At 35.3% G+C, this 11,933-nt stretch overlaps 1 long non-coding RNA gene across 1 annotated transcript; it reads left to right on the forward strand.

The window, feature by feature from the left end:
- Positions 1-440: 440 nt before the first annotated feature.
- LOC107892884 (uncharacterized) lies at positions 441-1,355 on the forward strand. Its single transcript, XR_001682652.2, has 2 exons — positions 441-786; positions 1,046-1,355. It is a non-coding gene; the product is annotated as an uncharacterized lncRNA (long non-coding RNA).
- Positions 1,356-11,933: the final 10,578 nt, after the last annotated feature.

The raw sequence follows: 11,933 nt of genomic DNA on the forward strand, positions 1-11,933 counted from the left end.
TCCAACAGATTAGGACTAAATCAAAATAGAAATGAAATTAAAAGTAGAAAATAATAATAAAACAAACAATTTAAATAATTAAATAAAACAAAGAACTGAAATTAAATGCGCAAATACATTTGGGGACCAAAAAGGAAATTAATCCCATCTCTAGGACACGTGTCCCTTTCTTAAAACGCCAGTGAGTCAAGGACTCAATTGAAATGAACGGAAAATTTAGGGGCCAATTTATAAAAATAAAAAAGTAAGTAAAATGGGTAGATCGCAACGTTCTGCAAAAACAGGGGGACTTCTCGTGAAAATAGACCATAAGTCTAAAACACGCGAATCCCCTCCAGTTTTGGGTCGGGTGACGGGTCGGAGCCTTATACGGTGCCGTTTTGGGCCACTGAAACAGGCCCTAAATGACTCCGTTTCATGCATCATATAAAACCAAAATTTTTTTCTTTTTCCTTTCATTCTGCTCTTTCCCTTTTTTTAAAAAAAAAACAGAGAGCCTTTGCTCTCTCTCCCTCTCCCTCCTTCATGGCCGACCATGGGTTCATCGGGGGGTCCTCCACGCCTACGCCGTGAACGGCGACCAATGTTACGCGAAACGGGTCCCTTCGACGCTCTTTTTGAATAGGTCCGAAGATGGAGCCCTCATGACCACAGCAACGCAAGGAAAAAGGGAAGGACCCTTCGGTTCTTCGTTCTCCATCGCGGCCAATGGTCGAATCCCCAGGGGTTCGGCGACCTTCAGGACGACGAGAGGATGCCGGAGCGCACCCAAACAGTGAATCGAAGGTGCGTTTTTTATTACTATTTCGTTCTTTTATTATTATTACTTAAATATTTATATGCAAAAAAATGAAGAAAAATAAAATAAAGAGGAACAAAGTAAGAATCTTAAATAAAAATAAAGATGAAAATCACCTTCTGAAGTTTTCTTTTTTGTTATTTCTATTTTCTGATGTTCGTAAAAAAACTACAAAGATGAAATTGTGGCTTTTAAAGCCGTTTACAAAACGATTAAATCATATTTTTTTGTCGTTTTCTCCATTAGTTGCCTCTGTCTTGTGTGTGAACCTTCGTTTTGCAAGTGTCAGAGGCGTGGGTGAGTGGTGGTTGGCTCACGAGGAGGCGAGGCAGCGCGCGTGGTGGCTCAGCATGCGTGGGGTGAGCGGCGGCTGAAGAGGGGGGCTAGGGTTTGTTTGCTTGCTGAAAATTTTGATAGCTAATGGGCTAGGGTTTAGTTTAGGCCTTGTAATTTGGGTAGGATAGGTTTGGGTATGTTATTGGGTTTTTGGTATTTTTTAATTTGGGCCATTTTAATGTGTAAATGGACTGTTAATAAATATTTAGATTTTTACTTATTTTTGGTTTATTTTGTTTTATAGACATGGGTCAAAATTGGCTATTATAATTATAATTTTGGTTTCATTTTACTCAAAAAATTACCACCCAAAAAATGTGGTTACATAAATATACGGTCAAAATACGTTACCATTTCTATACTTTAGCAAAGTTTGAAATTTAATACTTGTATTAAAACTTAAGTGTTTTTATTTGTTTTAAAAAAATTCTAATCCAATGATCATTAAAGTTTTAAGTCAAAATTTGCTTACTATCACGTATGTTTATTGAGTTAATAATTATTTCCTTACGAAGTTAACATGATTGTATGAGTATATGAAGAGGTAAAGTTAAAATTTTCGTGTTAAGAAGATTAAGACAAAATTATAAAATCCGAAAGCTTAAAGTCAATAATTTTATATTTAATATATATATAATTACTATATTTTAAGAGAGGTCAAAATGAATATTTTCAGTTTTAACACTAGCCCAAGGCCTCCTAGATATATTTAGTGTTGTTGGAATTGTATTGAATCGATTGAACTTGAAATCAATGGACGTACTGATTTAGATGGTGGTATTGAATGAACCACTCGGAATTGCCATTGAAATGGAAATTAAAATCAGTTGAACTGATAAAAAACAGATTAAGCCTATCATTTGACTTTTAACTCGATTTATTAATGTAAGCCCATTAAATACAACCCAAATTGATAAAACCCAACATAAAATAAAACCCAAAAATAAAATAAAAATACCCAAATAAATATACACCCAACCCACAATAAATAAAAGTTAAATATATATAAAAATTATAATTTATTTTGTTTATAATTTTTCTAGAAATTTTTGGTTTTTTTCTTAACTTTCCCCCCTTTTTATTTTTCTCTTTTTTTTAACTTTTTGAGTGATTTAACCAAAAATTAATAATCTAATTAACGAACAAATTTATACAAAAATAATATTTTTTTATTGCAAGACATGCAGGTAAATGAAGGACAAATAACAAATCCCTTTTCATTACCATAATCTACCTTGTTCCCATCCTTGTGTCAATTTATCAAATTTTCCATTTCTCAAGTAAATCCTATCATCTTTAGCGGTCCAAATGCAATCACCATAGTTGCACTCTTGAAAAAAGCCATTGTTCTCCCTAAATGCATCAAATGCAGCATGAAAGTTGTCGTGAGCCATGTACCACCAAAAAAGTGTTCCTCCGAAGAAATTCAGCTTGAATTTCCAAATAAATTCGGTGTCGGCAGTGTGGTTATGGATGCCTAAATCATCGTCCTTAGACTTGCAATAAACTAATAGTATCTTGCCGTTGCTCAATCCGTTAACGACATGGACATGCCATGTAATAAGCCACGGAGAGAGTTTATTAATATCATCATGGTGGCCTTTATTAAATTCACAACTTGATGAATCTATTAATAGGGTTATAGCTATTGCTTGAACAAGTATGAAGAATATGACATTCTTACAAAAATAGCTCATGTTTTTTTTGTTTTTGATTTGGTTTTGTAATATGTTTTGTGTTTTTTATTTTTCATTATTTTAGTTATATATAGTGGATGTATATGTGAAACGTTATAAGGCAATATATTTTCTTTTGGCATTTCTTTGCTAATGATGAAAGCAAAATTGTAAAATTTGGAGTAAATACCAAAAAAGGAAGAAGGAATGAATGCATTTGGTTAAAGGATTAAAAATGTTGCCAAAGTTGTAAATATTTACATTAATAGATTTTTTGGGCTTTCGAATATCCTTTGATTTCTGTTTCTTGGTGAGTAGTTGATTTACATTTGATTTTTTTTTTGTGAAAAAACATGAATAAAAATACAACTCAAAAGATTCTAAAAGTTCCTAAAGGCTTTATCATGCTGGATAGACGTAACCACCACATCCGGAGGAACTTCAAATATCTGGAGGGAAGTCTACCAAAAGAGACTGATCTTTATGTCTTAACTATTTGATTAGGATTAATTTGAGAAAAAAGTGTGGTTATTTTGTATTATTTTGATTTTTTTTATAAAATTGAATGGAAATTGTAGCGACATAAAAATTTTAGCTTGGCTTGGTCGCTAATTATGGCGATTTATTGAAAACATTGAAAACTGACATTTGATTTTGTAATAAAAGAAGGAGTCGCCATCAATCCTTTTTACAGGTGTGATCGGACACCTAATAAATTTATTTTTAAAATAAAAAGGAGGCTGAGTTTAGGTCTACGTCAAAATCTAGAGAAAAATTAGGGTTCGGGAGTCGGTTACGCGTGAGGAAGGTATTAGCACCTTCGCGACGCCCAAAATTGGTATCTTGTAAAACTCATGTTGCCTTGATTTTCAAAAATACGAGTTCAATGTAATATTTAGTCGTGATCTAGTTGAAATACGAGAATTATCAATTCTTTTGATTTTTTGAAAAGGTCATACCGTTTTAACATAAGCCAATTGATGTTCACCCAACATAGCGATGAAATCGATGACTTAATGTTTATATCGGTATGTTGCCTTGATTATTGAAATTTGTAACACCCCAAACTCGGCCCAGAAGTTATGGCCGGATCAGGCATGCCACATCAAAAACGTAAAAAAAAATTTCCATTCTAAGTCCAGAAAATTGTACTTGGTGTTCAAAAGATTAATTCATTAAAGGTTAAAGTGAATGGAAGCTGTGCACCAGGTAGGAAACCGGAAAAGAGGTGGTGAGTCCATCGGACTGCTTAAGTACCAAGCTCCCTTCGGATCCAATCCTAGACATGCATACCGCCATTGCCACACCTTAACGTCATGGATATTTCTAGGAAACCGATTTGATTAAGTCATTTTTAGGAAAAGTGATTAATTTTGGAAAATACTTTCATTGCGGAAGCTTTGCTTGTTGTCGTGTTATTTTCAAATCAATTGTTGTTTTTGAAAACGCGCCCTAAAGCTATCCAATTTCAACAGTTAAAATAAGTATTACCTATCTTAGTAATACATATTAAAACCATAAAAAATAATTAAGCGGCCTTATTTACATTTAAAAACCCAAAACTTCAAACGTAAATAAAAGGATGTCCAGTTCACTAGAAGAAAATCAAACTTTCAGAACGGGTGGCCACTCCGAATTCCCTCACAGCTCCAAGCCCACTATGGTTGGGGATTTCCTGCATGGATGAAAATAAAATGGGTGAGTTTGGGGAAACTCAGTGTGTAAGGAAAACCCATTCAAAGCCCAAGTCAGCTCAAGCCTATTGGGCCTAAGCCCATTCAGGTAACAGTGGTACTGGGCCAGAGCCCTTTTCAGATTACAATAAACTGGGCCTTAGCCCCTTATTCAGATAACAATATGGCCCATAGGCCCATTTGGAAATACATGCAACATCAATAACATATGCAAGCCCATTTGGGGAGACTACTCAACCCACCAACCACTACACTCCACCCGTACCAGTCATACACTCCATGTGGGGAATAGCTCAACCCACCCAGCCCAACACTCCACAGTTGCAGCCTTGCTGCTCAGTTAACAGTAAATTGAGGCAAAGCCTCCAGTATGTGGACAAGCCACTTTCAGTACTTCCTCCGTCAATATCCCAATCCCATGCATCAGATAATAACAACATGGCATGCAGTAAATAACAACAGTCAAACATGCATTTAAGTCAATTTAACCCTAGGGGTATTTCGGTAATTTATCTCCTAGGGGTAAAACTGTAAATTTTTCACTTTTAAAGGTATTTCAGTAATTTATCCATTTTAGAGTTTTTCATGCATATTCCTACCTTTCACATACTAACAGAATCACGTACCAAGGGTTCTTACCGAATTGGGCCCGTTGGCCCATCATTCCAATTTTGGCCCATTAAGCCCAAAAATATCGAGGGCACAGAAATCATGCACTTTGCAGTCCAAATCTTGCAGCTTACCAAAAAAATTAATCGATTTACCTCACGAGCATTCGCACACTCGCAAATCTACAAAATATCGGTTTTCAGCATTTTGGCTTTTCGACTTTTGCCGATCTAGACTAAGAAAGAGGGTGTTAGTTACACACCTATTTGCGACGATATGCTGATGAGAGCCACACACGAACCGCCTACAATTGGATTACTAACACGTTAATCTAACTATTCAAATATGAACTACGTATTAACCCCTTACAATATTCGGCCAACCACACCTACAGATCATAGTAAGCTTATAAGAAACAATAAGCAACTCATTAACAAATTTTTGTCAATGTTTACCACATAATCATAATTTCACTGCAAGTTGTCTTCCTGAGCAACAGTCACTAAATCATTTATAACTGGAGCTACGAAACTCCAAATCAAGTTTCGTTAATTTTCCTTGAAAATAGACTCATATATCTTCTATCCATAAAATTTTCAGAATTTTTGGTTTAGCCAATCAATACCATATTTTTCTCAAAGTTTCCCATGTTTCACTGTTTGACTAATCGACCACTCTTCATTACAAATCAAATTTCTCATTCTACAGAATTAAAAATATGTTCTAGTTTATTCCATTTGAAACTAGACTCATTAAGCTTTAATTACATAATTTATGCAGCTTCTAACTCATCTCCCACAATTTATGGTGATTTTCCAAAGTCACGTTACTACTGCTGTCCCAAGCAGATTTATTACCAAATCACTCTTTCACACCTAACTTGCATGCTTGTTATTTAAACATGTATATCACCAATCAATCATCACATATCTATGATTTTACTTAAGTATAATCTCCATTTCATCATTTTAAAGCACAACATGTTAGCCAAATTTTCCCCTTAGCATCAAGGCACATGTATGCTCATTTGTTTGGCTCAACTTCACCTATCTTCCATTTTTCATCAAAAGAACATGAAACAACAACCATTTCCTTCATTTTAATTCATGACTAAATGCTTACAACACAACTAAAAACCAAAATATGCTTCAAGAGTTAAGGTAGAATCAAGAAGAACTCATGAACATCAAGATAGAAGCAAACTACCATGAACTTACCTTCAATTTTCTTCCCCAAGTGACCGAACATTCAAGAGCTTTCTCCTCTCCTTTCTCTTCTCTAACTTTAGGCTATGATGAACAAAGATGGACAAAACTTTGTTCTTTTCACCCCTTTTTCTTTTAATAAAACTTCATATTTCATCCATTTAATTCTTTAATACAAAAGACATGAAATTCTTATCATGAAACATTTACCTAACCCATTATCATGAAACATTTACCTAACCCATTATCATGGAACATTTACCTAACCTATTATCATTGAACATTTTCCTAAACTATTATCAATTTGTATCAATTTGTACCATAAATTATGGATATCAAGTGCTCATATTGTCTACAACAACATGATGGCTGGCCACTTCATGTAAAATGGGAGGTTTGTCATGCAAATCCTCCTATTTTGCACTCCTATTTATTTGGCCACTTCAATTTAGCCTATAGCATTTTCAAACATTTTCACATAGGTCTTATTTCATAATTTCACTCCCTTTTTCTTATGGAACAAAAATTAACTAAAATTACTGGGTTCTATCTTAAGCTTGGGCCTTCTAGAGGCCCACTAACATAATTAAACCTATGCCAACATTCACAGGATTCCCGAAAATTGGGGCGTTACAAAATTAATTAAGAAAACATGGATAAGATTTTCGAAATAATACAAAGCAAATTGATGTGAAATAAAAATAAACAAAAGAGCCAGAAATATATGGAAGCAAATAACGAATATGACAATAATAAAAAAAACAATAACAATGTATGCGAGATTAAATGTAATAATAGTATCAAATACGAGAAAACAATGAATATATATAATAATAATGGTATTAAGAATATGCACGCCAAAATATATATATGTGAATAGTAGTAGTGTCAGAAATATACTATACATAATATTTGAAATATATACATGAAATAGTCAAAATATGTAACGCCCCAATTTTCGGAATTCTGTGAATGTTGGCATAGGTTTAATTATGTTAGTGGGCCTCTAGAAGGCCCAAGCTTAAGATAGAACCCGGCAATTTTAGTTAATTTTTGTTCCATAAGAAAAAGGGGGTGAAATTATGAAATAGGACCTATGTGAAAATGTTTGAAAATGCTATAGGCTAAATTGAAGTGGCCAAATAAATAGGAGTGCAAAATAGGAGGATTTGCATGACAAACCTCCCATTTTACATGAAGTGGCTAGCCATCATGTTGTTGTAGACAATATGAGCACTTGATATCCATAATTTATGGTACAAATTAATAATTGGTTAGGTAAATGTTCCATGACAATGGATTAGGTAAATATTCCATGATAATGAGTTAGATAAATGTTCCATGATAATGGTTTAGGTAAATGTTCCATGATGGGAATTTCATGTCTTTTATATTAAAGAATTAAATGGATGAAATATGAAATTTTATTAAAAAGAAAAAGGGGTGAAAAGAACAAAGTTTTGTCCATCTTTGCTCATCATAGCCTAAAGTTAGAGAAGAGAAAGGAGAGGAGAAAGCTCTTGAATGTTCGGTCACTTGGGGAAGAAAATTGAAGGTAAGTTCATGGTAGTTTGCTTCTATCTTGATGTTCATGAGTTCTTCTTGATTCTACCTTAACTCTTGAAGCATATTTTGGTTTTTAGTTCATGAATTAAAATGAAGGAAATGGTTGTTGTTTCATGTTCTTGTGATGAAAAATGGAAGATAGGTGAAGTTGAGCCAAACAAATGAGCATGCATGTGCCTTAGATGCTAAGGGGAAAAATCGGCTAACATGTTGTGCTTTAAAATGATGAAATGGAGATTATACTTAAGTAAAATCATAGATATGTGATGATTGATTGGTGATATACATGTTTAAATAACAAGCATGCAAGTTAGGTGTGAAAGAGTGATTTCGTAATAAATCTGCTTGAGACAGCAGCAGTAACGTGAGTTTGGAAAATCACCATAAATTGTGGGAGATGAGTTAGAAGTTGAATAAATTATGTAATTAAAGCTTATTGAGTCTAGTTTCTAATTAAATAAACAAGAACATATTTTGAATTCTGTACAATGAGAAATTTGATTCGTAATGAAGAGTGGTCAAATTAGTCAAACAGTGAAACATGGGAAACTTTAAGAAAAATCTGGTATTGATTGGCTAAACCAAAAAGTCTGAAAATTTTATGAATAGAAGATATATGAGTCTATTTTCATGGAAAATTAACGACACTTGAGTTGGAGTTTCTTAGCTCCAGTTATAAATGATTTAGTGACTGTTGCTCAGGAAGACAGCTTGCAGTGAAATTATGATTATGTGGTAAACATTGACAAAAATTTGTTAATGAGTTGCTTATTGATTTCTTATAAGCTTACTATGATCTGTAGGTGTGGTTGGTCGAATATGGTATGGGGTTAATATGTAGTTCATGTTTGAATAGTTAGATTAACGTGTTGTAATCCAATTGTAGGCAGTTCGTGTGTGTGGATCTCGTCAGCATATCGTCGCAAACAGGTGTGTAACTAACACCCTCTTTCTTAGTCTGGATCGGCAAAAGTCGAAAAGCTGAAATACCGAAAACCGGTATTTTGTAGATTTGCGAGTGTGCGAATGCTCGTGAGGTAAATCGATTAATGTTTTTGGTAAGCTGCAAAATTTGGACTGCAAAGTGCATGATTTCTGTGCCCTCGATATTTTTGGGCTTAATGAGCCAAAATTGGAATGATGGGCCAACGGGCCCAATTCGGTAAGAACCCTCGGTATTGATTCTGTTAGTATGTGAAAGGTAGGAATATGCATGAAAAACCCTAAAATAGATAAATTACTGAAATACCTTTAAAAGTGGAAAATTTACAGTTTTACCCCTAAGAGATAAATTACCGAAATACCCCTAGGGTTAAATTGACCTAAATGCATGTTTGATTGTTGTTATTTATTGCATGCCATGTTGTTATTATATGATGCATGGGACTGGGATATTGACGGAGGAAGTACTGAAAGTGGCTTGTCCACGTACTGGAGGCTTTGCCTCAATTTACTGTTAACTGAGCAGCAAGGCTGCAACTGTGGAGTGTTGGGCTGGGTGGGTTAAGCTATTCCCCACATGGAGTGTATGGCTGGTACGGGTGGAGTGTAGTGGTTGGTGGGTTGAGTAGTCTCCCCAAATGGGCTTGCATATGTTATTGATGTTGCATGTATTTCCAAATGGGCCTATGGGCCATACTGTTATCTGAATAAGGGGCTAAGGCCCAGTTTATTGTAATCTGAAAAGGGCTCTGGCCCAGTACCACTGTTACCTGAATGGGCTTAGGCCCAATAGGCTTGAGCTGACTTGGGCTTTGAATGGGTTTTCCTTACACACTGAGTTTCCCCAAACTCACCCCTTTTATTTTCATCCACGCAGGAAATCCCCAACCATAGTGGGCTTGGAGCTGTGAGGGAATTCGGAGTGGCCACCCGTTCTGAAAGTTTGATTTTCTTCTGGTGAACTGGACATCCTTTTATTTACGTTTGAAGTTTTGGGTTTTTAAATGTAATAAGGCCGCTTAATTATTTTTGATGGTTTTAATATGTATTACTAAGATAGGTAATACTTATTTTAACTGTTGAAATTGGATAGCTTTAGGGCGCGTTTTCAAAAACAACAATTGATTTCAAAATAACACGACAACAAGCAAAGCTTCCGCAATGAAAGTATTTTCCAAAATTAATCACTTTTCCTAAAAATGACTTAATCAAATCGGTTTCCTAGAAATATCCATGACGTTAAGGTGTGGCAATGGCAGTATGCATGTCTAGGATTGATCCGAATGGAGCTTGGTACTTAAGCAGTCCGATGGACTCACCACCTCTTTTCCGGTTTCCTACCTGGTGCACAGCTTCCATTCACTTTAACCTTTAATGAATTAATCTTTTGAACATCAAGTACGTTTTTCTTGACTTAGAATGGAAAATTTTTTTTTACGTTTTTGATGTGGCATGCCGGATCCGGCCATAACTTCTGGGCCGGGTTTGGGGTGTTACATTTAGTGGTATCAGAGCTAGGTTGCAACAACTCGGCTGTGGAATGGGTTTACAAAAACAAAGATTTTCAAAAACGAAAATTTTATAAAGAATGCGAAAAACTCGATTTTCAAATTTAGATCTTTAGAAGGTGGCATTCCGAATCTCCGGCTCAAGTCTGTAAGTATTACTCTGAACTTTTCTGAATATTTTCCTGAATTATCTGTCTGTACTGAAACCCTATTAGGATACTCTAGATAGGATGATACTGAAACCATAGAAAAATCTGATAAGAGACTGAAACTGTAGCTAGACTTCGATTCTGCGAAAACAAACTCTGAACTACTTTCTGATTCATAAAACATCTGTAATAAACACTGGAATATTAATTGATGCATAAAAATTTGTAATCAAGATAATACGATATTGTTGTAGGCCAATTTTGGCTCGTTTACAAAATACCCAGGCCCATTAAACCATTTAACCCATCCTCAAACCCAAAACCTAAACTTAACCTAGCCCAAAATCCAAGCCCAATCCCAAAACCCTAGACTCCCACTTGCCTCTTCCCATTCTCCCATGCTGTCTGCCACCAGCACCACTCCCACTCTCCTATGCTGTCTACCACCTGCCCCGGGGTCACCTCCACCTCCCCAACATCTGCAAGATAAGACAGAAATAATAGAGGATGGATGTAAAGAAAGAAATGGGTTATAAAACCCGAATCAAAATGTTGTAAGGGGGCGAGATTTTTTTGTCATCAATATAAAGAACAGTTTTAAAATACATACACAAGCAGTAATAAGAACACAAGTATAACACGAATCAGAGAAATCAAAAGCCGAAAATCCAAAATTTAAGGTGATATTATTTTATTTCATTTTTGTTATTTTAATTTTATTCATTTTTCTTTGAATCTACTGGTTTACGTAAACATACATAGTAAATATAAATAAAAAATTTTGAGTTTTTTTTACCTCTCCGGCCACCGTGCACGGTGGACGGTGCCGGCGCCGGTGAGGCTCCGATGGCCGTCCGGTGACCGGCCCGTGGCCGGAGCTCTCCCCTTTTCCCCCCTCTCCTTCCTCCCTTCTCTCTTTTCTCCTTTCTCTTTCTTTTTTTTCTCTCTGCTATTGCCAAATGAAATTTTTACAAAATTTTTAACTTATATAGGGGACCAAAACGCACCGTTTTGGTCCCCCCTTACTAAACGAAACGGCGCCGTTTAGGCCCCTGGATCGGGTCGACCCGACCCTACCCACTCAGGATCCGCGTGTTTTTTAAGTGGAGGGGCTAATTGCGCTTTCAGCCCCTCCGCTTTTTTATGATTTTACAATCAGGTTTTTAATATTTTAATTTGGCCCCAGAGTTTTGCCCGTTTATCAATTTAGTCCTTCCGTGCTGCTGCGTTTTGGGTAATAGAGAATATTGCGCTTTTGGTCCCCATTGTTTTCACGCGTGTTCATTTTGGTCCTTTATTTCTTTATTTCTTTTTAAATTCGCCCCGAAATTCTGTTCTTAGGCCGATTCAGTCTTTTTTCGTTTATTTTCATTTTTTACATATTATTAATATTATTACTATTATTTTTATTAATATATTAATTATTTTTAAAGTATTATTACTACTAAT

This window comes from Gossypium hirsutum, chromosome A08 (genome assembly GCF_007990345.1).
Source record: "Gossypium hirsutum isolate 1008001.06 chromosome A08, Gossypium_hirsutum_v2.1, whole genome shotgun sequence".
Taxonomy (NCBI): domain Eukaryota; kingdom Viridiplantae; phylum Streptophyta; class Magnoliopsida; order Malvales; family Malvaceae; genus Gossypium; species Gossypium hirsutum.